Consider the following 24,591-nt stretch of genomic DNA (forward strand, 5'->3'; position numbering starts at 1 on the left):
GCCCGGTACTGGTTTTGGTCTTGTCGTGCCGGACTCTGAGGTTGGCAGTTCCCCGACATGTCCTGAGGTTTCTCCTGTGCTGGTGTACCCCAGTGTGCTCTGTGACCCAGAAAGCCCAAGTGTGCCTCGGTTACCAGCGTACTCAGATGCTTCCTCGGTGGAGACATGCTCTGATATGGCCTGCCTGCTTGCATGCCCAGAAGTGGTCCCTGAAAGTCTTGATCTTGATGGGTGTCCTCGTAATTCTGAATCCGTAATTGTCATTGGTTCCATGGGGGTTCTTGGTAATTTTCCATGTGAGCCTGGTGATTGTTCTGCCCTCTTGGGATCTCTTTGGAGCTTCAAAAGGTTCTGGGAGATTCCGGGAGAAATTTTGCTTGGTACCCCGGATAAGATCAACAGTGGCTTTTGTGTTGAAAGGGACACTTCGAACAGGTATTGTGGCAGGTTTGGTATTTTCGGACGCTCCTTGGAAGGTGGTGGGTATTGTCTGGAGGGTGTCGATGGCTTCTTCTCTGGCATTCACAGTCCTGATGGGTGTTATACTGAGACTGGTAGTACTGATGGGCCTTTTTTTTCGGTGGCTTCTGTTTCCGATGAGGTCGGTTTCGGGTGGACTGACTCTGGAATTGGACCTTGTCTGGCTGCCCCGACCTTCATGAGTCTTCAGTTTGAGTCTGTTGCTAATAGCAGTTTTGAGGGTCGTCTGGAATTCGACCCTGGAGGGGGGGGGGGGGTACTGTGATGATTTGCTCAGCTGCCTGTGCAGGCAGGCAGCCTTTTGACCATTATGTAGGTTTGCATGCTGCAGGACTCTGGAAAGAAGAGCTTCTGTCAGTTTTGCAGCTTGTGCTTGCAGAGGAATTTGCATACGTTGTCATGCAAATTGCCTGGCCACATTCATTGGAGGCGTGTACTATAAGTACTATGTCTTTCCCACAATGCTTCGCTGGTCATAAGGATTTCGTCCTATGTAACACTCCTGGTGGGGTGTCAGCCATGCTCTTGGTTTGAAGATCAGCTTAGAGTAATTCCTGGAAACTGTGCTAGGCAGATTTCCCTAGTGCAGTCAGGATTGTTTATCTGTTTTGTTTGTCTGTTGCGATTGTCCTGTCCCAGCGGTGGTCGATAGGAAGTCGTTCTGATCTCTGTTCTTGGAGCATAGCTGGTGCAGCGGTTGCTACCAGCTATCTCTTCTGTTCTGCCTCTCTGGATCGCGCTAGCCACTTTTCGCTAGCGCTGTGGATCCTTCTGTTCTGTCTCCTGGGATCGCGCTAGCCACTTTTCGCTAGTGCTGTGGATCCTTCTATTCTGCTACTCTGTACCTGGATCGCGCTAGCCACTTTTCGCTAGTGCTGTGGATCCTATCTCTCGCTTGTCCCTGTTTTCGTGTGTCTCTCTTGTCTGCTACGACCGCTTGCTGGAGGCTCGGTGAGGTAACCGTTAAGCAAGCGTTCGCGTCCCCTGTTTCATGTTTGTCTGTCGATGGTTAGTTAGGCGTGCTTGTCTCTACTGTGCTCATCACGTGGAGACCGCGCATAACCGCGTGCACTGTTGCGAATGAGTGCGGTGTTCGCGGTTAGCTAGCGTTTGTTATTTTCTGCATCTTCTCATTGTATTATTTGCTGTGCCTTTGCTACCCTTGTATTCTGTTCTGATCTGCCTTGTGTCACGTCTGGCGATCGCACCTCTCGCGATCGCGTTCCTATTTCATATCTGCTGTTGTGTGTGCGCGGTCGCGGGGTGGCGACTGGATTGGCGCACACACATACAACTTGTCCCTTTGCTCGTTCTCATTCGCAATCGCCTCTCTTGCGATTGCGTTCTGCGCTTCGTACAATTCCTGTCTGGCATTTGTGGAGGTACAGAGGATTGGTTCCTCTGCACTCCCCAGCGCCATCTGCCGACAGGAATTTCCCTCTACAGGTGCGTAGCACCTTTTGCTGGGTGCCTGCTATTACACGCTTGTGGAGGATTTCCGCCGTGTCAGCGCACGCGTTGTGCGCTGATCACGGAGAAAGTTCCACAATCGTTACAGTTCTAAGCCACATGCACTAGCAAATTACCCTGAAAGGCATGTAGATGGACTGGTGCCGCATAACGTTGTAAACTGGTGAAATACAGGACATGCTTGCTCTGCATTTTGATGGCTGAGGTGTTATGTTACACATTTCTTGTGCTAAATTTAGATTAACAGCTGGAAAAGTGCTGATTTGTGCTCATGAGTGTCTGCTGTTACGTTGCCACAAAACTGCTACATTCACAATCAATTTACCCAAAATGGGTAATAAATATATCATCTATTTTCCACGGTTCCTGCTGTTTTTCCCAGAATGTCTATTGTTTGAAGCTCACTCCAAAGACTGTAAAGTGGATTTAGATAGTGAGCAGGTCCTGCAGGCTGGAAAGACTTGTGCTTTTTACATCTGGTTATGTTTAGCCCAGCACTGCACACATATACAGGGAAGGCAGTGATTTAACAAAGAAACTATGCACAGATTAGCATGCAATAAAGTCAGGATACTAGAAGGGAATATTTAACCAATGGTCTGGGCGCTTCTCATCCACACCACAACCTGATGTCCTGCATGTGAATTATGTCATAGATTTCTTTCCCAACAGCAATATTTTGGAGCACACTAAAACTGATGAACTCTGGCTACGGTAATCTTAAAGTCCAGGATGTAAAATCATTACTACTTAGAGCTAAATATGAGTTAAATAAATCAAAAATAAAAATACCCTCTTATGATAATCTGATAGATCTTTTTGACAACAAGTAAAGTAGGTGTGATCAGCACTGTAAAGCTGTCCACTAAAAAAAGAAAATTCTTAGATTTCAATTAGGAATAGTAACACTGAAAGGGGGTGTACAAATAATATTTTAGGGGTGTACTAATCGATTTTAATTCTATTATTTCACCTTTATATATTGTAGAGTTACAGTGAGGTTTTGTGAGACACCAGCTTTGACTTGAGCTCAAGTTATATGAGCCAAATGTAGTAGTGATCCGGTCAATTAAACTTTAACACATACTGTATATAGAAAGAGCGTATTGGAGAAAATACCTTTTTTCAAGTAGCAAATGTACTTGTGGACTATAATTTACCTTTCTTCTATTCCTCTATGCAGAGCTGGGACAAGGTCCTCCAGCACCCAAGGCTGAGACACCAAAGTACGCCCCTCCATCCCTCCCACTCCAGCTGTCACACACTGATTGCTATTAGACTAAGAGGGCCACAGGGCCCACAACCTCCCCAACACCTTAATATCTAGTTATCTGGCTTGCAGTCATTGCTATGTATCCCCTTTTCTTATTTATTTCTGCTTTAAACACAATTAGGAATGACAGCTGAATGAATTGTGCGCCCCCTCCTACTCTGCGCCCTGAGGCTGGAGCCTCTCCAGCATATGCCTCGGCCCGGCCCTGCCTCTATGGGTGCAGCTAGTGGAGTGAGCAATCAGCTGCTGTTAACGTGGGACACCCAAAACAGGAAAAACATTGCATTTTAGCTTACATTTCCCATCCGCCTTGCATTGCAGTAGAAAACGTGTGAGGATGCAGACTTTTGGATGTTGGTGGTGAGCTATTGTGACACCTCTCAATCGGCTAACTGCAATCTACTTAGGCTCTGCCAGGGCCGGATTTGTACTTTCCAGTGCCCTAGGCCTGCTGTCATCTACCGCCCCCCCCCCCCCCCCGCCCCGCCAACCACCACCACTACCAAAAAACATTCTGACCAACACTGACTATCGATCATTGGTTTGAATGGGCTCATTTCAGTTGTGCTGCTCTGCCTCCCATTCAGCCAAGAATCAGAGGATGCTCTGTCTGCTCAATAATTCCTGAAATTTGTGCTCCTGCCCGAAAGTGCACAGCAGCCAATAGTGTTCTGGGTATGCATACTTGAGAAATGACGCTGATATATGTACTTGTCAAGAATGTATAACACTATACTGGCGTTGGTTGCTGTGGACATCTGGGCAGGAGCAGAAAACTTGCGCAAGTCGCAAGTGGCCAGAGCATGCGCTGCTTCTTTGTCCTCTGTGCGACTGGCTGCAGTCATAGCCACATACAGGTGACAGGGAGCGTGAGTGGCCAGAGCATGCGCTGCTTCTTTGTCCTCTGTGAGACTGGCTGCAGTCAGAGCCACAAACAGGTGACAGGGAGCGTGAGTGGCCAGAGCATGCGCTGCTTCTTTGTCCTCTGTGCGACTGGCTGCAGTCATAGCCACAAACAGGTGACAGGACAGCTCAATGGAGAGAAACAGAGAACAGGTAAGTAGCAAACATCCTGTCAATACCCACTTTGGATGTTTGGTTGTAATTAGAGCGGACCTGAACTCAGAACTTCCTCTCTGCTTCAAAAGATACACAATAACATAATAACCTTTAAAAAAACATTTCTTTGTTACAGCTGATACAAATCCTGCAATCAATCGGCAGTGTCTACTTCCTGCTTTCATGGAAGCAGACATATTGTTAACATCCTGTGCTTTCAAATTAGCTTGGATGTTGTGACAGTCAGGGGACACAGGAGAGATCAAATTACAACATCAGATTAGACACAGATGGGGGGGAAATACACAGGCTCTCTAAACAAATACAAGGTAGATTTTTCTATGTTTTCCTTCTGTCCTGTGCAAGAGTTCAGCTCCACTTTAAAGCATCTGAATGATATTTATTTATATTTGAAAAATCTATGTATCTCTTTTGAATGTTGAAAGTACATATGGTGGTTTGCTCTAACATATTGACATTATACAGGAACAAAGTCTTAAGAAGGCTTATTCACAGAAAGATTACTTTTTTTTCTTTTAAGCCAATAAATGGTATCATCCTCATTCAAAACTCTCTGCTTTCGCTGTGGCTAAAATGGTACAATGCTTTACTGCTACAGGAAAGGAGAAGGATGCCAAACTATACAGACTAGCATAGAGGTAGTAACAGCTCAGGTGACAGTGACAGTTTAGCAATGAAAGTAAAGCAAACAGCATTTTTATTCCTCTCATAGATGGTAGGAACAGAAAATGAGTCAGGAAAGAGTTAACTGAGACTACTGCTGGCTAGGAAGAAAAAAAAACCCTAAAGCCATAAATTTAAGTAGACTAGAGATAAGAAAGTGTAATTAACAGCTACTGGGGTCAGTGTCAAAACTGTAAAAGAGAAAGTGAAGAAATTAGCAGGGTTCACTGATGTCTTTGAATGCCTGCATTAAAACTCAGCCTTAGTTCTATCTGCTTTGTAATGTAAATCCCTGGTATTTCTCACATCAACTTGTATGATCATGATAAGAGGAATTGATCATCAGATGAGGTGACAGCAGATGTTGATTGAGAGAGAGACTTGCTGGAATTGGGGAACTCTGGAATTCAGCTATTAGTGCAGAGCAGGGCGCTGGCTGGCTGCGCTGCGGGACCAGAAGAGGTGATTAATTTTGACATATGACCTCTTCTCTCTCCAAGTCATGCCGCCCTTCTTATCTTATCTGATTTTATCGCCCTAGGCCGTGGCCTTTGTGGCCTTTCCAGAAATCCGGCCCTGGGCTCTGCAGGTTTTAGGTCTCTATGTACAGGCAAGCACAGCTAAACAATGGATTTTTAAGCTAAAACTGTTTAAAAGGTATGGAAAAAATGTAGGGAAAGGAAACCAAGAGCCCGATATGGGCTTCAATTCATCAAGCATTACCGCATTCGGTAATGCTGAAAACAGCTGACTTAACGAAGCACTTTAGAAAATGTTAATTCATCAAAGCTGTTACCGAATGAGAAGCTGAAATGACACAGCAATGAGATAAATTACCGACATGTGCTCAACAAATGTTAATTCATCAAGGTTCCCACATTCGATAACACATTCGGTGTTTATCTCAAGCTCTCCCCTGTCGTTACAGGCTTCGAAAGCCTTCTGTGTGAATGTTTTCATGATTAGCAGGAGCAGGCAAGCAATAGAAACAGCCCCTGTTCTCCTGCAAGTGCCGCTGATAGGTCACACAGGCTTCTCCACATGAGCTTTCAGACCCCCCAAGCAGTGAGCAGAGAGAACGGGTCAAAATATATCCCCAGATTCCCTTCGGTGGTGTAACCCTTTCAGGCCCTGTTTGATAATGCAAAGATGCTGGTGGTGAAATCACCAAGCATGGCATTTGTAATGTCTCCAGGAAGTTCATCTACGTTGTGGCAAATAAATAAAATGTTAAGAAAGACTGATCGACAGATTCAGAGCAGCAGAGGCAGTATAAATAACACCTTTACATCTAAAGGGATGTCTGGATGCCTTCTATTGTTATCAGCTTGTAACAACACACGGACATTCCAAGCTGCTCTGCACCACTCTGCTGTTATCGAACAGCCTTTGATGAATTGAAGCCTAGTAGTTCGGTAACTTTACGAACCTCTACCACGCATGGGAAAATATTGATGAATTAGCACAGTGAAGTGTAAAATACCGAATGCGGTATTTTAAGGACTGGGGTTTTGTTATCGAACACCCTTTGATGAATTGAAGCCATGGTGTAGTAAGTCTTGATAAATGGGACAAGACAACACATGAGAAATATACTCACAAGTCTGGGTTGCCACGAAAGCAACCACTGATGGTGCAGGTGGGGAGAATTATAACCTGAGCATGTCCTTGCCCCTAGCAGCGCACGACGCTCCTACCAATCTGCGTCCGCCCTCTACACGCGCACGTAACGCCGTGACGTCATCACCCTTCCCACGGCGACACGCCGTCAACTTCCGGATGTCCGCGTCCATTGTTGTTAAAACTCCAAAGGAAAGTAGCGTCCTCCCACAGTAGGCGCTTTTCCTCATACCGATACAGTCGTGGTAAGTACCAGCCAGTCTGTACAGACTGTAGCCCACGCACTATGTACTTCAGATGACCCTTTATTGTTCATATTTAAGCAATTTATATGTCCTCTCCACTTTATACAATCTGATGTCTTATTGTTACTGGATTTCATATGCATGTTTTTCAACACAGTTGTCCCCCGCAGTGTCTATAGGCATTTTTAATTGGCCACAAAGTTGCGGCATTTCGCCGTGCATAGCACATGATATATGTTGTTTAATTTGATGATCTTTTATGTGATGACCTTGTGGTAGACAGCCTATTGCTGTGTTTTTCTCTTTTTAGCTCATGTTTGATCACAAATTGGTCTGAATTAGACAAAGTCTGGCGCCTATTGTTACATCCCATACCGATCTTTGCATTTTTGTGTCTTCTATGTTTATTTTTCTATATGTTTATGATTTTGTTTGTTTTTTTCCCTGTCTTTCTCTCTGTCTCTTCAGTATATCTCCAAATTGATTGCCTGATGAAGCGGGCTCTGGACCCGTGAAACGCGTTGTGTTTGCCTAGAGATTTTAAATAAATTGCATTGTCTATTTATATTTGACTCATTGGCTGGTCACTCTTTACTGGAGGGCGGTAACCACCGACCCCCCTCCTTTTAAGCGGTTTTTAAACCTTTTACTCTAATCTGGCGCCTCTGTTACTCCTTATCTGTCATTGTTTAAAAGGTATATTATCCAATGTAATAAAACCCTAACTGTCCCTGCATCATCCTCCTGTCCCTGTGTCCTGTGTGTTTTGGCTGCTGCGCATGTGTAGCCGTTGGGACAGGAGGAGGACAGAGCCCAGGGGGTGTGGGCGGAGGGCGGCGGGAATTTGCCCATTCAACTTTAGGTTAAGTTGGGCTTTTAAGAAGTAACTGTGCTGTAATGCATATGCATTCCTTTAACAGGTGTCTCTTTCTGCCCACAACCTGAGAGGTAATTAAAAATGCCGATGAAGTAGCACCAAAACCTTTTATAGAGGCGCCAGTAACCTTCTTGAACACTGCATTGCTCCTGAGTTTGCCAATCATCTGGTCAGGTTGAGCACGGGTCTTTCTGCCTTGTAACAGTCAGCCACTTGCTATTGCTTCTTGCATCTCATTCTGTACTTTTAAACACAAAAATTACATATTCCATAAAGAGCTGGTACAAGAAACAATATAGTAAAACAATGCAGATGATAGTAGTGGAGTTCACATTGTCAAGAATGTTGTGATCATGGGGAGTCAGTGGGCACCTTTGGTGCAGAGGCCTTTTGTGTTTGTTTTACATGGACTCTTTTCTATATCCTGAGCAGATGCAGTTGTTCTTTTGATGCCGTGATTTAGTTGTCACCAGTTTTAGAACTACCCGAGTGCTAGTCTACCTCTATATTGCCCATTCTGTAATTTTGCCTGCATAGCATTTGCCTTATAACACCATCATATTAGTAGCTGCAACTTTATGTAGCTGACCTTATAGATTTGCATCTTATTGTATTCAGCTGTTAGGTTTTGCTGATTTTGTACATTTCTCTCAGACTAGGAGCGCACTAGACAGAGCACAAAACCATTCATTTTCTGTATTTTGCATTTCTACTTTTTTGGGTGCGTTTTGTATGCTTTTGCAATTTTTCCCTTTCTCATTGGAGGAAAAAAAGTGCGTAAAAATGCATGTAAAAACACAGTCCTCTGCATCTTCATTGAAATACATTAGGTTTGTTTTACGTGTGTTTTTGAGAAGTATGCAGCAATTTGTGTATTTTGTAAGACACAGATATGTGGGTTTTTTATGTGGCCCATAGACTTTGTGCAGAAATGCTTGTGTATTCGCAACGCTGACGATTCTGCCTGGTGTGCTCCTAGCTTGAATGTTTAAAAATGTTTTTATGGAAGTCTGCCATGTAACATTATTATTTCTCTATAATGTATGTATGCCACGTACTATTATACCACATACATACTACTATTGTACATACTAAGTAGGGACGGTCAATGAGATGCAAATCATTCCGAGTTGATGAAGGATTTGCAGGATTATAGACATTTTGTATGCAAACATTTGCCACTTAAAAATTGACCAATTGAATTCCTCCTTGGTGGGATTAGATTGGTCCAAATTTCAAGCTTTATACAAAATTTGCAGAATCCTGCATCAACGCAAAACGGTTTTGACTTTCATCTAATTGACTATCCTGAATACTGAAGTTCAAGTAATGCAGGAGTGGCTAAAGAAGAAGCAGTGGCCTAGCCAGTTTCCAGACCTCAATGCCATAGAAATCTGTGGAGGGAGCTGAGGTTGAACGATGCCACGTGGCAGCGAAGAAACCAAAAGTATTTAGATTGTTTGTGTATAGAGGACTGGGCATAAATTATTTTTGAGATGTGTGCAAACCTGGTGACCAGCTACAAGAAATGTCTTACCACCAAGCTTACCAACAAGGGTTTCACCACAAAGTACTGTTTTGGTTATGGATCAAATGCTTATTTCAATTACATAAAAATCAATGTATAACTTTTATGCAATTTTTTTTCTGGATCTTTGGTTGATATTCTGTCCCTCTCCATTTGAATGAAGCTGCCATAAAAACTACAAATTGATGGGTAACTTCATACCACACTTTCTGCAAAAAAAAAATCAAACAGATAAGCTTTACTTTATGGTTTGTGACCATCCATCTTCCTCTTTAAGTAATTTCAGAGGTTTTCAAATGCATTCAATTCTGAAGATTGGGCTGACAAAGACAGACTCTTGAGTTGGTGATTTTACATCTAGACCTTGATTTCACTGGCTGTGTGGCATAATTTACTACTGGAAATACTAACCCTCTGAATTGGGTAACATACTCTTAGCAGGAGAAAGCAATTTTTTTCTACAATAATGTTATACCCAAATCGCCATAGACCCTCCTCCATATTTTACAGTTGGAGCAAGACGCTGTGCATTGTAGGCTTCTCAAGGTCTCTGTTTAACCATACGATGAGCCGGGTTGACCAAATCTGAATCATCACGTATGCATGATCATGGACTGGTTTAGTGAAAGCTGCAGCCTGTAAATAAACAGGACATAGAATTTGCATAGTGTGGTCCTGAGGCAGGTAATAATCCCAATTAGCACCTCCTGTTATAGTGTCCTCTGAATAGTAACCCCCGCATTATACCTTTTATACACAGTGCCACTCTTTATAGTTGTCCCCAGCCCGTACTGTCACTATAGTTCTCCCATTACATTGCTTACTTCTTATAGTGCTCATTATACATTGCCCTCTATTAATCGTGCTCCCTTATAGAGTACCTCCTGCATATAGTGCCATCGTGTAGCATGCCCTCCCCCTTATATAATGCTATTTTTATTTTGTGTCTTATTGTGTTTCCCTATAGTGGTCTTCATTTATATGAGCTACTATTAGTTCCTACAGCTTCACCTGCAGAGTCTGACATTCTAATCCCTCTATTTAATAAATATAGCTAAAGAACATTGTGGGTGGTGGGGTAATGACCTCTGCCTCAGACCTATCTTTCTTTTGCTGTTGGCTATGCTTTGCCCATTGCTCTGGATAGTTAGGTACACCAGCAGTTTTTAGATATTTTTAGATAGTTTGTAGATATTTTTTTTACATGTAAATGGAGCAGCTGATTATGGAAAAACACTTCAGTCTTTTACCCTCTATAGTTTTTTTTTTCATATTTACATTGCAATGAAGAAAGGACGCTTTGTACAATGTGATTGAATGACTGAGATCTTAATATTTTGCGATCATATTTCATAAATAATCATAAGTTGTACAATCATTCAACAGTGTAAGCTCCACAAATGGTGAGAGGACATGCCTTCTAATAAATGCATGTAAGCACTTCCTATTTTATATTAATTGTAAGTCATTTCCTTGATCTTTGCAACGCAGTAAGGAACAGTTAATACAGTAATCAGGAGATGCATCCCGACTTTAGATAATAGGTTTCATCTCTCTTTCTTTTAGTAAAAGATTCTTTACCCTAAAGGCAGCTAGGAGATGTAAAGTGTTCCCTGCTGAGTCTGAGCTGACAGCCTCAGTAAATATTGTGAGAGGAAAGCTGAATATGAGAGGGTGGTTAAAGGGAAATGGGAGGAAGGCAGAGAGAATGACAAAGACGGGGGAGTGAAGAGAAAAGAAGGAAACTGAACTGAGGATAAGAGGGGCAGAGAGAGACTGAGGGAGAGTAGTTCTAATCATATCTAAAAATTAAATTGACGTTAGACTTAAAGATTACCTAAGCTAAAAATGACAGAGCCTGTCATGACCATCTCTGTCTTAACGATGGAGGATTAGGGGTGTGAGGTTAAATACTTACCTGTTCTGGTGTCATCCATCCAGGCAGGTAATCACTCCGCATACTCAAAGAATGGGCCTTGGCGATTTTTTTTCAAAATTGCTGGCGTGTCTCTGGCCACGCCCATTTGCATTGCTGCGCCCCCTCCCCAAACCCTCCCCCTACCCAGCTTGGTTCCCGCTGCCTAATTAGGCTGGAGTTTTGGTCCCTGAGATTCCCAGAAAGGGAATCTTGGTGCATATAAGTTGATGGTGCAGTACCGTTTGGTTATGCAGTAGGACAGAATTGTAAATGTAGATCCTGAAACCACTGTAGGCACCTACAGATGCTGTTTTACTGTGCTGGGATATGTCCTAAATAAACTATTTTGATGTTGAGACCAAGTGCGTATCTAGCTACTTAATTGCATACCTTGGCTTAGCTTGGCAGCCTGTGATCCAGCACGGTCCTATCTCGTATAGTGCAGCGGTGTTCCACACTTTCACCTCCACCCACAGGGAAATAAACATCCCCGTTCGGTACCCCGTATCTTTGAAGACCGGGGTGGTCGCTCTCCTTGGATCTTTCCTATCTGTAGGTGAAGTACACAAGGTAAGAAATATCACCTCCTAGGGAGGTGTACTGGGTCATGCAACAGGGTGTGAGGAGACGCCCCAATGTAGATATCTCATATATATTATACTTCTAAAATTATCTTTTTTACTTTTAGAAGTATAATATATATGAGATATCCACATTGGGCACCTCCTCACACCCTGTTGCTGCCTAATTGGCCCCGACTAGTGTTGGGCGAACAGTGTTCGCCACTGTTCGGGTTCTGCAGAACATCACCCTGTTCGGGTGATGTTCGAGTTCGGCCGAACACCTGATGGTGTTCGGCCAAACCGTTCGGCCACATGGCCGAACTAAGAGCGCATGGCCAAACGTTCCCCGAACGTTCGGCTAGCGCTGTGATTGGCCGAACGGGTCACGTTGTTCGGACCCGAACGCGCTCTGATTGGCCGAACTGTCACGTGGTTCGGGTAAATAAATACCCGAACCACGTCATATCTCCGCCATTTGTCTGTGGGTTTAGCTTTGGGTAGGCAGGCAGGGTAGTTCGCGCTCCAGCCACGCTAGCCAGGGTCCCCCCAGTCATTGTGTGTCGCTGCTGGGAACAGTAGTACACCTCTCGCTCAGCCACACTATATAGCATTGTGTTTACTGCCACTCTGTGTACCTCGCTCAGCCACACTATATAGCATTGTGTTTACTGCCACTCTGTGTCTGCTGGGAACAGTAGTACACTGCTCGCTCAGCCACACTATATAGCATTGTGTTTACTGCCACTCTGTGTACCTCGCTCAGCCACACTATATAGCATTGTGTTTACTGCCACTCTGTGTCTGCTGGGAACAGTAGTACACTGCTCGCTCAGCCACACTATATAGCATTGTGTTTACTGCCACTCTGTGTACCTCGCTCAGCCACACTATATAGCATTGTGTTTACTGCCACTCTGTGTCTGCTGGGAACAGTAGTACACCGCTCGCTCAGCCACACTATATAGCATTGTGTTTACTGCAACTCTGTGTACCTCGATCAGCCACACTATATAGCATTGTGTTTACTGCCACTCTGTGTCTGCTGGGAACAGTAGTACACTGCTCGCTCAGCCACACTATATAGCATTGTGTTTACTGCCACCCTGTGTACCTCGCTCAGCCACACTATATAGCATTGTGTTTACTGCCACTCTGTGTCTGCTGGGAACAGCAGTACACTGCTCGCTCAGCCACACTATATAGCATTGTGTTTACTGCCACTCTGTGTACCTCGCTCAGCCACACTATATAGCATTGCTCTTGGAGTTAGCGCATAGCTAGAGTTGATCTCGACTTCTGGTCGAACAAGCGGCATGCTCCCGACAACGTTGAGACCTTCAAGTTGGTAACATGAACAATGACCATCTGTGATGGGTTAGCGTTGCTGGTCCCTGTTTATTGAACCTCTCATCTTTATTACATTTATGACTGCATGGCGGCAAAAAGCATTGCTATATCTGCACGCTATGTGTCCTCATGCAAGGGCTGGGATGTTGCGTCTCAAAAAGCGTGGCCTTCTCCTCCTGCGCCTCCTCCTGTTCCATCACGTGTGCTGCTGCTGCTGTTGCTGGGTTAGCGTTGCCGGTCCCTGTTTATTGAACCTCTCATCTTTATTACATTTATGACTGCATGGCGGCAAAAAGCATTGCTATATCTGCACGCTATTTGTCCTCATGCAAGGCCTGGGATGTTGTGTCTCAAAAAGCGTGGCCTTCTTCTCCTGCGCCGCCTCCTGTTCCATCACGTGTTCTGCTGCTTGTGCTGGGTTAGCGTTACCGGTCCCTTTTCCTGGAACCTCTTCTCTGTATTACATTTATGACTGCATGGCGACAAAAAGCATGTTACCTGTGCAAAGAAACATGACATTTTCCACATTTAAAAGACAGTTTTTCCTTTGAAACTTTACAATCAATTTTCTCAAAAACTATAAGCTCTTTTTCAAATATTTTTTTTCTTCTTGTACCCACTCCCAAGGTGCACATACCCTGCAAATTTGGGGTATGTAGCATGTAAGGAAGCTTTACAAAGCACGAAAGTTCGGGTCCCCATTGACTTCCATTATGTTCGGAGTTCGGCGCGAACACCCGAACATCGCGGCGATGTTCGGCGAACGTTCGCGAACCCGAACATCTAGGTGTTCGCCCAACACTAGCCCCGACAACACAGGTGGAGGATGCCGAAGAGCTTCAGTAGTCTTTGGAAACATGGCTGCGACTGCACTGCAGAGGAGTGGGGCAGAGCATCACCTGTGACCCAAAGATGTTGGATCAGTTAAGTATTTAACTCTGCAACACCCCCAACATTGCCATTTAGCTTTGATACTCTGACTAGGAGGTAGGAATAAACGAGTCAGATTGCAAAGTTTGATCTTGCACGAATCGGGCCTTCTACGCTTACAGAACTTTCCCACGAGAAAGTCCTGAAGATTCTCCATGCGGTCTCACCGAATGAACGCAAGCAAAACCAGGGGATGTTAATGCTGCCACATTTTGTCAGGAACAGCAGAATGGGTGTCCTGAGAAAATCATTTGCTCCTAGGTTGCACAGCATGGACCAACAGCCAATGAGAAGAGATCTCACCACGGGCAGATATATATAGGCAGAGGCAGGGGTTCTGTGTGTGTGAGGAGTTAGACAGAGCCAGGAAGAAAATTGTATTGTTTCCAGAAGATATAGCAACATAGGTTGGGTTTAGCACCATAGAGCTGTCTTTTATAGGGTATATGCCATGCAGAAGTGTCCTGTGTAGGGTGTATTGTGTACAAACTGTTATGACTTATTATACTGTTATGTACTGTTTACCTTCGCACTGAGGTGAGGGATTCCCAGGGTACAGAGTCTAAGTGACCATGGGTCTTCACCAGAGCGTCCCACAAGGGTTGATGGACTTTGCTGCCTAGTGCTCACGAGGTTGCACGGTTGCACACCCAGATCACCCTAACAGAGGGTTGGAGAACAGAGAAAATTGCAATGTGGAGATCAGCAACCAGAGAGCAAGGTACCGAAGGATTAGACAGGAGATGTAGTGAAACAGGCAATAGGTCGGGGAGGGCTGAGTACAATCGTAACGTGGAGATGGGCCAGAAGTCAGGGCAGGTGGAGAGCAATCGTAAACTAATAAACAAGCAGAGGTCAAACACAGGAGATTTTTATAAAAGAGGTCTGCGCTCAGCTGTAATAATATCAGCATAGACCGGTTCACCTCCTCTTACATGCAATTAAATTCAATTCTCAAGAGGTAGCACTCACAGTTTGCATACACAATCCATTTAAATCCAGTCCATGAAACAACATCTAGTACATTATATCCTAAAAAATGCCAAATTGCACTCTCCGCATAGACAGTTCAGCAACAGCCAGTATGAACCAGTCCGCAGGTCCACTTGCACAACTATTTCAACAAACTGCAATCCTTCCATTTCCTTGGGTAGTTCAATGGTCACTTCCCTACTATATGAACAGGCCACCACCTCACCCTTTTGTGGTTCACTCACTGCCATTTCTGACACAATCTAGGGGTCTGAAGCGCCTTGGGACCGTTCACGGGTCGTCCCTCATCACTCAGACAGTCTTTAGGTCCCTTTTCTTATTCTAATAATTGTCACTGGTCCACTTACAGTATGATGATCAACCTCAATAAAAATATTGCACATAGTGTGATACTGCTTATTTATTACAATAAAATCATTTTGCACTCTTTCCAGGGGGTGGGGGGTAAGGCATCCTGTAGTGGTGTTATAAAGTGTGTAGGCTGAGGATCAAAATGGTGGTGGTGCCGCTCTCTGGAAACCTCTAGATAGTGGTGCAAGTATGTGTATAGACAAGGGGTAAGGTGTATGGGAGGAGACATGCCCGTTTCTATAGGCGTGCGGACAGTGCCACCGCACGGGGCGCAGTGCAGGACTGAGGAGAAGGGGGCGCCCGGCAGAAGGACGGGACTGACAGAGAGAGGGTGATGCGCGCTGAAGAGGAAAGAGAAGCAGCGCTGCGATCACCTCTCTGTCACGTCTGACTCCTCCTGAGCGTCCTGCTGCCTTGGCTGCCGACTTCAAGTAATCACCACGTGACCACCGAGTGGTGAAACTGACGTCCTGCAGCGGCACTGTGCAGCAGCCATCAGGACAATGAAGGAGTTTAGCTTGCTGCTGATGTGTTCCTGCGTGTTGTGGGGACTGGGGCAGGAGAAGGAACTGACAGGCAGCTGGGGGCTGAGGCTGAGTTGTCACTGTACTGGGGTCAGATCCATGGTGGCTACAAGCAGCTATCCCCATGCTGTCCCCATTTGGGACATTTAGGTGAGGTTTCCCCGGCCGCCATAAGCCCCGCCCCGATCGCGGAAGCCCCGCCCCCCGCATGGGACACGGATGGCTAGGGTGGCTGGCTAATGTGAGCCCTGCCTCCGTATGCAGGAAAGGCCATCTGCAGCCCCTGGAAGCTCATTTAAGAGCACGTGTCTGGAAGGTGGAAGTGTTCCAGGACAGAGCCCCATCTCATGTCCAGAAGAAGCCCCGCCCCCTTGCACAGGGGAGAGGTCACCCCTAGTCTCCTGTGCACTAAGGAGTGCTTGACAGGATGAAGACCTGCCCTGAGTAAGCCTTGCCCCTTTGGGACAATGGAGGAATGGACACCTGCAGCCAGAATTTTGTAAGTATGAATCTACCTGCCCCCACTGTCTTCAGTGACCTTTCTCCTCCACCCGCTAGCTCTGGTGACCTTCTTCCTTCCCCCACTAACCCCAGTAACTCCTCCACTAGCTCCAGTGACCTTATGCCCCCCCCCAACTCCAGTGACCTTCTCCCTCCACCCTGGTAGCCCTGACCCTGCTAGCCCTAGTGACCTCCTCCCTCCCCCCACTAGCTCCAGTGACCTTCTCCCTCCCCCCACTAGCTCCAGTGACCTCCTCCCTCTTCCCCTCAAGCTCCAGTGGCCTTCTGCCCCCTTCCAGTAGCCCCAGTAACCTTCTGCCTCCCCCCCTCACTAGCCCCAGGGAATTCCGCCCCCCCCCCCGTGACCTTCTGCCCCCCGCTCCAGTGACTGCCTCCACCCTGGTAGCCCAAGTGAACCTCTTCCTGACCCTCTCTAGCCCTAGTGTCCTCCTCTCTTCCCTTCACTAGCTCTGGTGACCTCCTCCCTCCCCCCACTAGCTCCAGTGACCTCCTCCCTCTTCCCCTTTAGCTTCAGTGGCTTCCTCTTCCCCTCAACCTTCTGCCCCCCACTAGCCCCAGTGACCTTATGCCCCCCAGCTCCAGTGACCTTCTCCCTCCACCCTGGTAGCCCAAGTGAGCTTCTTCCTGACCTTGCTAGCCCTAGTGACCTCCTCTCTCCCGCCCAGTAGCTACAGTGGCCTTTTGATTACCCCCAGTAACCCCAATGACCTCCCCCCCCCCACTAGCTCCAGTGACCAACTCCCTCCTCCCACTAGACCTAGTGACCTTCTCCCCACCCCCAGTAACCCCAGTGACCTGCCACCTACCACTAGCTCCAGTGACCTCTCCCCCCACTAGCTTTAGTAACCTTCTGCATCCCCCACTATCCCAAGTGACCTTCTCCCTCCCTCCCCCCACTAGCCCAAGTGACTTCCCTCCCCCCACTAGCTTCAGTGACTTTCTCCCTCCCTCACTAGCTTAATTGACCTCTATCGCTTTTCCTCCCGTTGTGGACACTCTCCGTGGGAAGTGGGGGAATGCTCCTCTCTGCCCTGGTCTGAGTCGTACTCTAATGCCTAGTACACTCCATGCAATTTCCCGTCAGATTGACAGCTGAATCGATAATTTCCGGCAGGTCTGATCTGATGCCTCATAATTTTTCTAATCGATTTTCCAATCATTTCTATACAAAATCAATCAGAAATCAGATTGACTGTCGAATCAATAATTTCTGACAGGTCCAATTTGATGGGAAGTTGCATTATCTGCTATATAATCTTCTGTGTATGATCCATGGATTTGAAGCTGGTAGTGAGTTAGTTTAATTCCTGCTTAGACAATCTGCTATGTGATCTCCTGTGTAGGCTTAGTAGGTGCTTTCTTTATTTCTGAACTCTACCTCTGTTTTGGTTGCACCCCCCCCCCCCCCCTCAAGTATAGGTGGTATAGCCAGTTACAAATTGTAAAGGCCTATACCCAATACATATTTTTTACAACAATTTTTAAAGCAACCATCAATTTTTGTTGAGCGACGAGCGTTTCCGTGGTCTCGAGATGTGGGTACAGGTGACGACAGCTGGCGGCGAGTGGTGATAGCGACTACCAGAGAAGGGACAAGGTCCTCCAGCACCCAAGGCTGAGACACCAAAGTGCGCCCCTCCATCCCTCCCACCCCAGCTGTCACACACTGATTGCTATTAGACTAAGAGGGCCACAGGGCCCACAACCTCCCCAACACCTTAATATCTAGTTATCTGGCTTGCAGTCACTGCTATGTATCCCCTTTTCTTATTTCTTTCTGCTTCATACACAATTAGGAATGACAGCTGAATGAATTGTGCGCCCCCTCCTACACTGCGCCCTGAGGTTGGAGCCTCTCCAGCCTATGCCTCGGCCCGGCCCTGGCGACTACAATGGATCGGATCTTTAAGATCCCCTACAACTCTTATGCAAAGTACCGTCATTGTTTGGGGGGGGCGTATTTTTTTACACTTGCCCTGTGAGAAATTTATCCTAGAAACTGCACTTGTAGGAGAGAGAGGAGAGCACACTCGGAAAGGTAGCAGTTGTCCCTGGCAAGCCTGCCACGGAATGATCTCACCTTTAGGACTGACTAGCCCATATGGGTCAGCAGTCTAGCGTTGTCCCTCTCTATGATGGGGATGCAGACAGCGGTGGTGCTCTCAAGCAGGATTGGTCACATCAGCTGATCTCCATAGATGGCCACTCGCTGGGTCTTGCTGGATATAGTGCCTGGGGGCAGTGTATGCAAATAGCAAGCCGGGGTCAAACACAGAACTCAGAGTAATGGCAGGCCGGAACACAAGGCTACAGACTAACCAAGCTGAAGTGAAATAACAGCAATGCCCCCCTGGGGACACTGGAACACTGGCTTATAAACAGTCTGTAGGGCCTCTGGCACCAATTTTAGTAATTTGTGCATGCCCAGTCACAGACTTACACAAACCAACCACCTTCTGCAGAGAAGCAAGCGTCCCTACGCGTGAACGTGGAAAACCGTTATGGAGGCCCGCCGTCAAAGTCTTCGTGCATGCGTACGGAAGCACGCCATGCGGGGTCACACGCCGGAACAATAATGTAAGAGCATGACGTTGCTGACATGCACCCTTATGACCCGGAAGACACGCTAAGTGTTGGTATGTATGACACAAAAGTTGTAAGGTAGACATGTGCTTTTAAACTGCTTAGACAGGCTTGTTAGCTCTTGCAAACTGTATTGCCGGTTAGTGAGCACACTGCTATACAGCCTAGGATTTATTCACTGCAGATTCACATCAGTTGGAACGTTGTGGACATCAAGATATTTGTAGTCCTCCAGTCCACAGTGCAACTTGTGCATTGTTAGTTAAGCTGCTGCACCTACTGAAAAAAAAATCACACGTCCTCCATGGCCTAATTTGATGTCACTTTATCTGCAATTTTTTGGAAAATCACAAGGTCTTTTGGAACTTGTTTTCCCCGTTTTTGTCACTGTTCTGCTATACATATTGTGCCTAGCAAATGTAGTTGCTGTAACATGTATAGGGGCTTTGCTATTAATGCTTTAAAGCAATACTTAAGTCATTTAAAAAAAATGACTTTGACTCACCTGGGGCTCCCCTCAGCCCCCTGCAGCTGAACGGTGCCCTCGCCGTGTCCCTCCGATGCGGCTGGTCTCGCCGGCGGCCACTTCCTCACCGGCCGACAGGCTGTGAACGCGGCTGATTATCCACGTCCCCGGACGCAATACCGCCTTCTACAATGCTATTGCGTCCAGGGACGCGGATAATCAGCCGCGTTTCACAGCCTGTCGGCCAGTGACGGCCACACCGGAAGTGGCCGCCGGCGAGACCTGCCGCATCGGAGGGACACGGCGAGGGCACCGTTCAGCTGCAGGGGGCTGAGAGGAGCCCCAGGTGAGTAAAAGTCATTTTTTTTAAATGACTTAAGTATATCTTTAAGTTGGTCCATTGACTTTAATAGAATCCCCAAAATAGGTTCACCGAAAGTTTGCAATAACAACCAAAGTCTAATGGCCCATACACATGGGCTACAACTGTCGCCGCAACCACATGGCACGCTCGTGTTGCGGCGACAGGTCGCCCGTGTGTATGAGGCACGCACCCCGAACCGTCGCTCGTTGCTGCTGTCGCCAGGCAATTTGCGCGGCCAATTGCCGGCAACAGCTGTCGCCGCAACATCGACACAACTGCCGCTAGTCCGCTGTGTGTATGCGGACTAGTGACAGCAACTCCATACACAATTTATGGAGCTTCCAGCAGGGGGGAGGAACCTTCGGCGACAGCTTCCGCCGAATCTGTGTCCCTCTGTGCGCCGTGTGTACGGTTTTGCAAAGAGGGACCTGGCGACGAGCTGTCGCTGCTTTTTTCTTTTTTATGGCTCGAGCCACCGCTGTGGCTCATGTGTATGAGCCTTAACAACCAAAGTCCGAGAAACTATAAAGCTACATACACACGGGGGACAATTGTCCCCCGTTGCATGGCTACAAGAGACCAGGGAGCAAACATCAGCGCTTCCCGGCTCAGGAGTATCCTGTCTCTCTGGACTGGATTGTGGCAAGGCATCCATCACCTGGCCATCGGCTTCCATGAGGATGGTCCTCAGTGTAGCTTGGGGTTTTCCCCGAATATCGATGCCCCGAGCCTGACAAAGGTTTTGTAGGTCTGGCAAGGACATGTTTTGGTAATTGACTTGCTCAGACATAGCCAAATAAAATCTGTAACAATCTGGTTCTATGCTATATCAAGATGCACCGTCTATGTGCTCAAAGCTTAAGCTCTGTAGAACAGTTACTTAAATAACAATGTTCTATTGTTCTGAAAATGATCTCCAAACTGCAAAACTAACAGCAATTTGGGCTCCGTCCCACCGCTGCCTACCAATGTGACGTATGCGCAGTCACCCACCAATTCCTGTTATCTTTGCTGCAGTTTACCATCAAGCCTCAGACCCTGAGGGAATCCTGAAGACAGTCAGAACTGCAGGCAAAGTAACCTTTTGGATTGGTTGGTGAGTCCACACACAGTCCAATTTCGATTGTATATACAATCGATACAATCCGTGCTCCCATATAGAGGCCAGGTCGCTGCCACCAATCCGCAATAAAAGCGTGCGAATGCGCTAATTCTAACTCTAGCTAAATCCTGTAGGAAAAAGGGTTAATTTGACAACCTTTCTAGAGATAGCTAAACTAACAATATTTAATATCAAACAGTTATGGTAACATGTCTCTCTTTGAAGATGTGAATTCTTTTGGCGGAGATTTGTTTCAGAACAGCACTTAGACGAACGATTTTTTAATCGTTTATATAAAGAAATAATGCAGAACAAAATATAGCAATAGAAACAAACTGATAGAGAAATAATAAGGGTTCAATATGAAAATAATAGCTGATTACAGTCTGAGCAGTTTGTCAAGTTACCGTGTCCTTTGCGGTAAGTCCCACAGAAGATTTATAGTCCAGTTCTGGAAAGTTCTGTGGAATGGGTATTAATCCTTTTATCATCCAGCCCAAATCCGTGATGGTACAGGATGGCTGTGGTCTCTCTCTCCAGGCTGAGTGTCAGTCGGTTTTAACCCTTTCTCTGCCAGAGGGTGTGGATGGTAACAAGAGAGGTTGCTCCACCCTTAACAATCTGACCTCAGGCTGCTGAAGTCCGCCCCTATTGTCTGAGGGACAGAATTGGCAGTTTCTCCAAGTATGCCATAACTTAGTGGATATCTGACATATCATATAAAACCCAACATTTTAGATTCCGTCAGCATGCGCTGAACCAATCGATATCAAACTCGCTTGGAGTGCCACCTTCCCTGCCTATGTAATCAATACCTCAGGCTGTGAGATGACTAGGAGATCGATTAATGTCTCAGAAGGTGTGCTGCGCTGGTCGCATGGCGCACTGTGAGTTGTGGACCACTGGGCCCAAACGGTTCCGCAATATCCATCGAATTATGGACTACTATGAAGTGAGATATCAAAAGGTCATTAAGCCAGGGACATGTCTCTGGGTATTCTCAGGACAGGCAGGAATGTGAATGGGTCCTAATGAGTTTATGAGCGGATCTGTTCCTCTCCTTATCTTTAAAACTAGGATGGGAGAAAATTCCTGGAGAATCTTTATTGCCCCCCTATAGATAACCTTTTTCCTGTGTGGATGGTCTGGTTTTAGGGTGAATGGCTTCTCTCAGTAAGTACAACACAAACAAACACTCCCTCACATCCCCCAGGGCAGGGGTGGTGAGATGGAAGAGCACTGAGTTTCTAAAAGCCAGGCATATGAATTAAAGGGGCTCTCCAGATCATAGTTTGGGCGCATTAACATGCGCTTGCCGCAATGGCGTTCACAAAATCGTGACAGTCACTATACAGGAAGTGCAACATTTTCAAAGTGTATTTCAAAACTCTTGGGTATATACTAATACTATGGCAGAAAACAGTACCGTCATGTAGTCTAAAAAGAAAAGAATATAGACTGGTAAGTTCAAATTTTGAGAGGAACAGGAAATAATGAGCTTTATTTTATTTAGTACTTCAGTACATAAAGCAATGTGCGGCATTGAACTAGATTGACCTATCAGAGAGCGACATTTAATAACCACACTGACCTCCCATGAACAGTTTGTCTTCCTGCTTGCAGCCATCACTTACAGCTTTCTGTTACAGGCTGTTAAGTGGAAGATATAGGAATAAGCGGGCCAAGGATAAAAGATAATAAAGAATGGCAAATCAACCTATAAACAGGCAGAAATCTTAAGAATTCAGATGCAAAGTAAAATAAGGCATATGAAGAACAGGGTAAAAGCAATGAATGATAGCAAGGAAAATGAGTAATGGCGCTGCTAGAAAAGTGGTTCTGAGCAGAAGCAGAAGCATATGAAAAAGAGAAGGACAGAATGACAGTAAATATAGACAAACTAGAGGGGATGAGAGGGGGTGTGACAAAGCAATGCATCAAAGCACAAAAAAATCTAATTCTGCCAGTCTCTGCGTCACACATAGAAGGCCTGGTAATCCAGTCTCTTACTTTAAATGCGGAGTGTTTGTCAGGATTATTGCAATGCCTCCCACCTGACAGAGAAAAACAGGAGAAAAAAATGGTGCTCAGGGGTCAGAATGAGATACATCCCTCTCTAATCCCTGCGCCGAGTAATATCTCCTGTGATAGCCGTCTAAAATAACTCACTGACTCACAAGATGGTAAAAGGACAAATGACCTTGATACGCAGACTTTAAGACACGCAGTGCAATGACTCAACTTAACCCTACAGCTGTTGGTTGTGTCCGCCACAAGCTGTGTGCTTGCCAGAAATTAACTCTGTGTTTTCCTCTACAGGTTTCTCCTGTTCTTTCATATACTTCCACAGATACAGATCAGTTGGATTCTAGAGTGACAGCCAGTAGGGGTGGATGACGCGATGCTAATAATTCCACGCAATCGCAAATTGTATGCTAATTGACTTATATGCTAATTTGTACAACTTGGAAATAGGTGTGATGAATAGCGGAAAAGCCGCCGCATGTTCTGACAGTAAGGCGGCTGATTCCGCGTCTGATGCGGCCGTTTGTCCGCGTCAGCATGCGTCTGGGTTGCCTGGAACTGGTGGTGCACATGGGAGGAATGGCATGGGGGCCGCCGCGTGTTCTGACGGTAAGGCGGCGGATTCCGCGTCCAGTGCGGCGGTTTCCCCGCAGCAACATGTGTCTGGGCTGTCTGGACCTAGTAGTGCACACAGATGGAGAGCTACGCGCGCGCGCGCTGCAAGACAAGCTCTTTATACCAATAGGAGGAAGATCAGCTGATCAGGGCGGTCAGCTGATCCCTGATCAGTCAGTTTTTGGTTGATGGGAGCTGGGCGGCGCTGTGGAGCGCTTTACTATATATATCTCCTGCTGTTCAGTTGCTGGTTGTCTGGCGTTGCGAATGCCTATGTGTTAGCACTCAGACCTTAGTCAGATCCTTCAGTGTGGTGGAACCAGGAGGCCCTGGGAATCCACACTTAGCCAGTTACTGTATATCATCTGTGTTATTCTCTAGCATAGTTCCAGGGTGTTGAGATCACGGCCCTCACACCCCAGACTAGGAATACTGTATATCATCTGTGTTATTCTCTAGCATAGTTCCAGGGTGTTGAGATCACGGCCCTCACACCCCAGACTAGGAATACTGTATATCATCTGTGTTATCCTCTAGCATAGTTCCAGGGTGTTGAGATCACGGACCTCACACACCAGACTAGGAATACTGTATATCATCTGTGTTATCCTCTAGCATAGTTCCAGTGTGTTAAGAGCACGGACCTCACACCTCAGACTAGGCCTTGTTCTGATATCTGTTATGACCTGTAGCTTTCCTGACTATTCTTCTGATCTCTGATTTGGTACTTTGCATATCTGATACTCTGTTGCCGACCCGGCCTGTCTGACCTTCTGGCTGTCACCCCCCGCAGGGTGTTCAGCCTTTCCGCAGGGATCCCCTGCTCTACAGAGGGGACTCTGCTCCTTATCAGTCAGGGACTCCCCCTCCAGGTGTCCTTGACTGCAGTAGGGTCTTCTCTACTTATTGGACCACCTGCTACCCCGGTGGTCCAAAGGTTACTGTTGCACCAAAACACTTACACACTCAGGTGTCTAGAGGTTAGACATATTTGATTATTGGCGATTCTGCAGATCCCCAATAATCAGGTATATCTGTATTTTTAGGGATAC

General features: G+C 46.2%; 1 long non-coding RNA gene across 2 annotated transcripts in view; it reads left to right on the top strand.

The window, feature by feature from the left end:
* Positions 1-24,591, top strand: part of LOC137534088 (uncharacterized) — a 202,793-nt gene that overhangs the window by 30,653 nt on the left and 147,549 nt on the right. The gene's annotated exons all lie outside the window — the stretch shown is intronic.

This window comes from Hyperolius riggenbachi, chromosome 10 (genome assembly GCF_040937935.1).
Source record: "Hyperolius riggenbachi isolate aHypRig1 chromosome 10, aHypRig1.pri, whole genome shotgun sequence".
NCBI lineage: Eukaryota > Metazoa > Chordata > Amphibia > Anura > Hyperoliidae > Hyperolius > Hyperolius riggenbachi.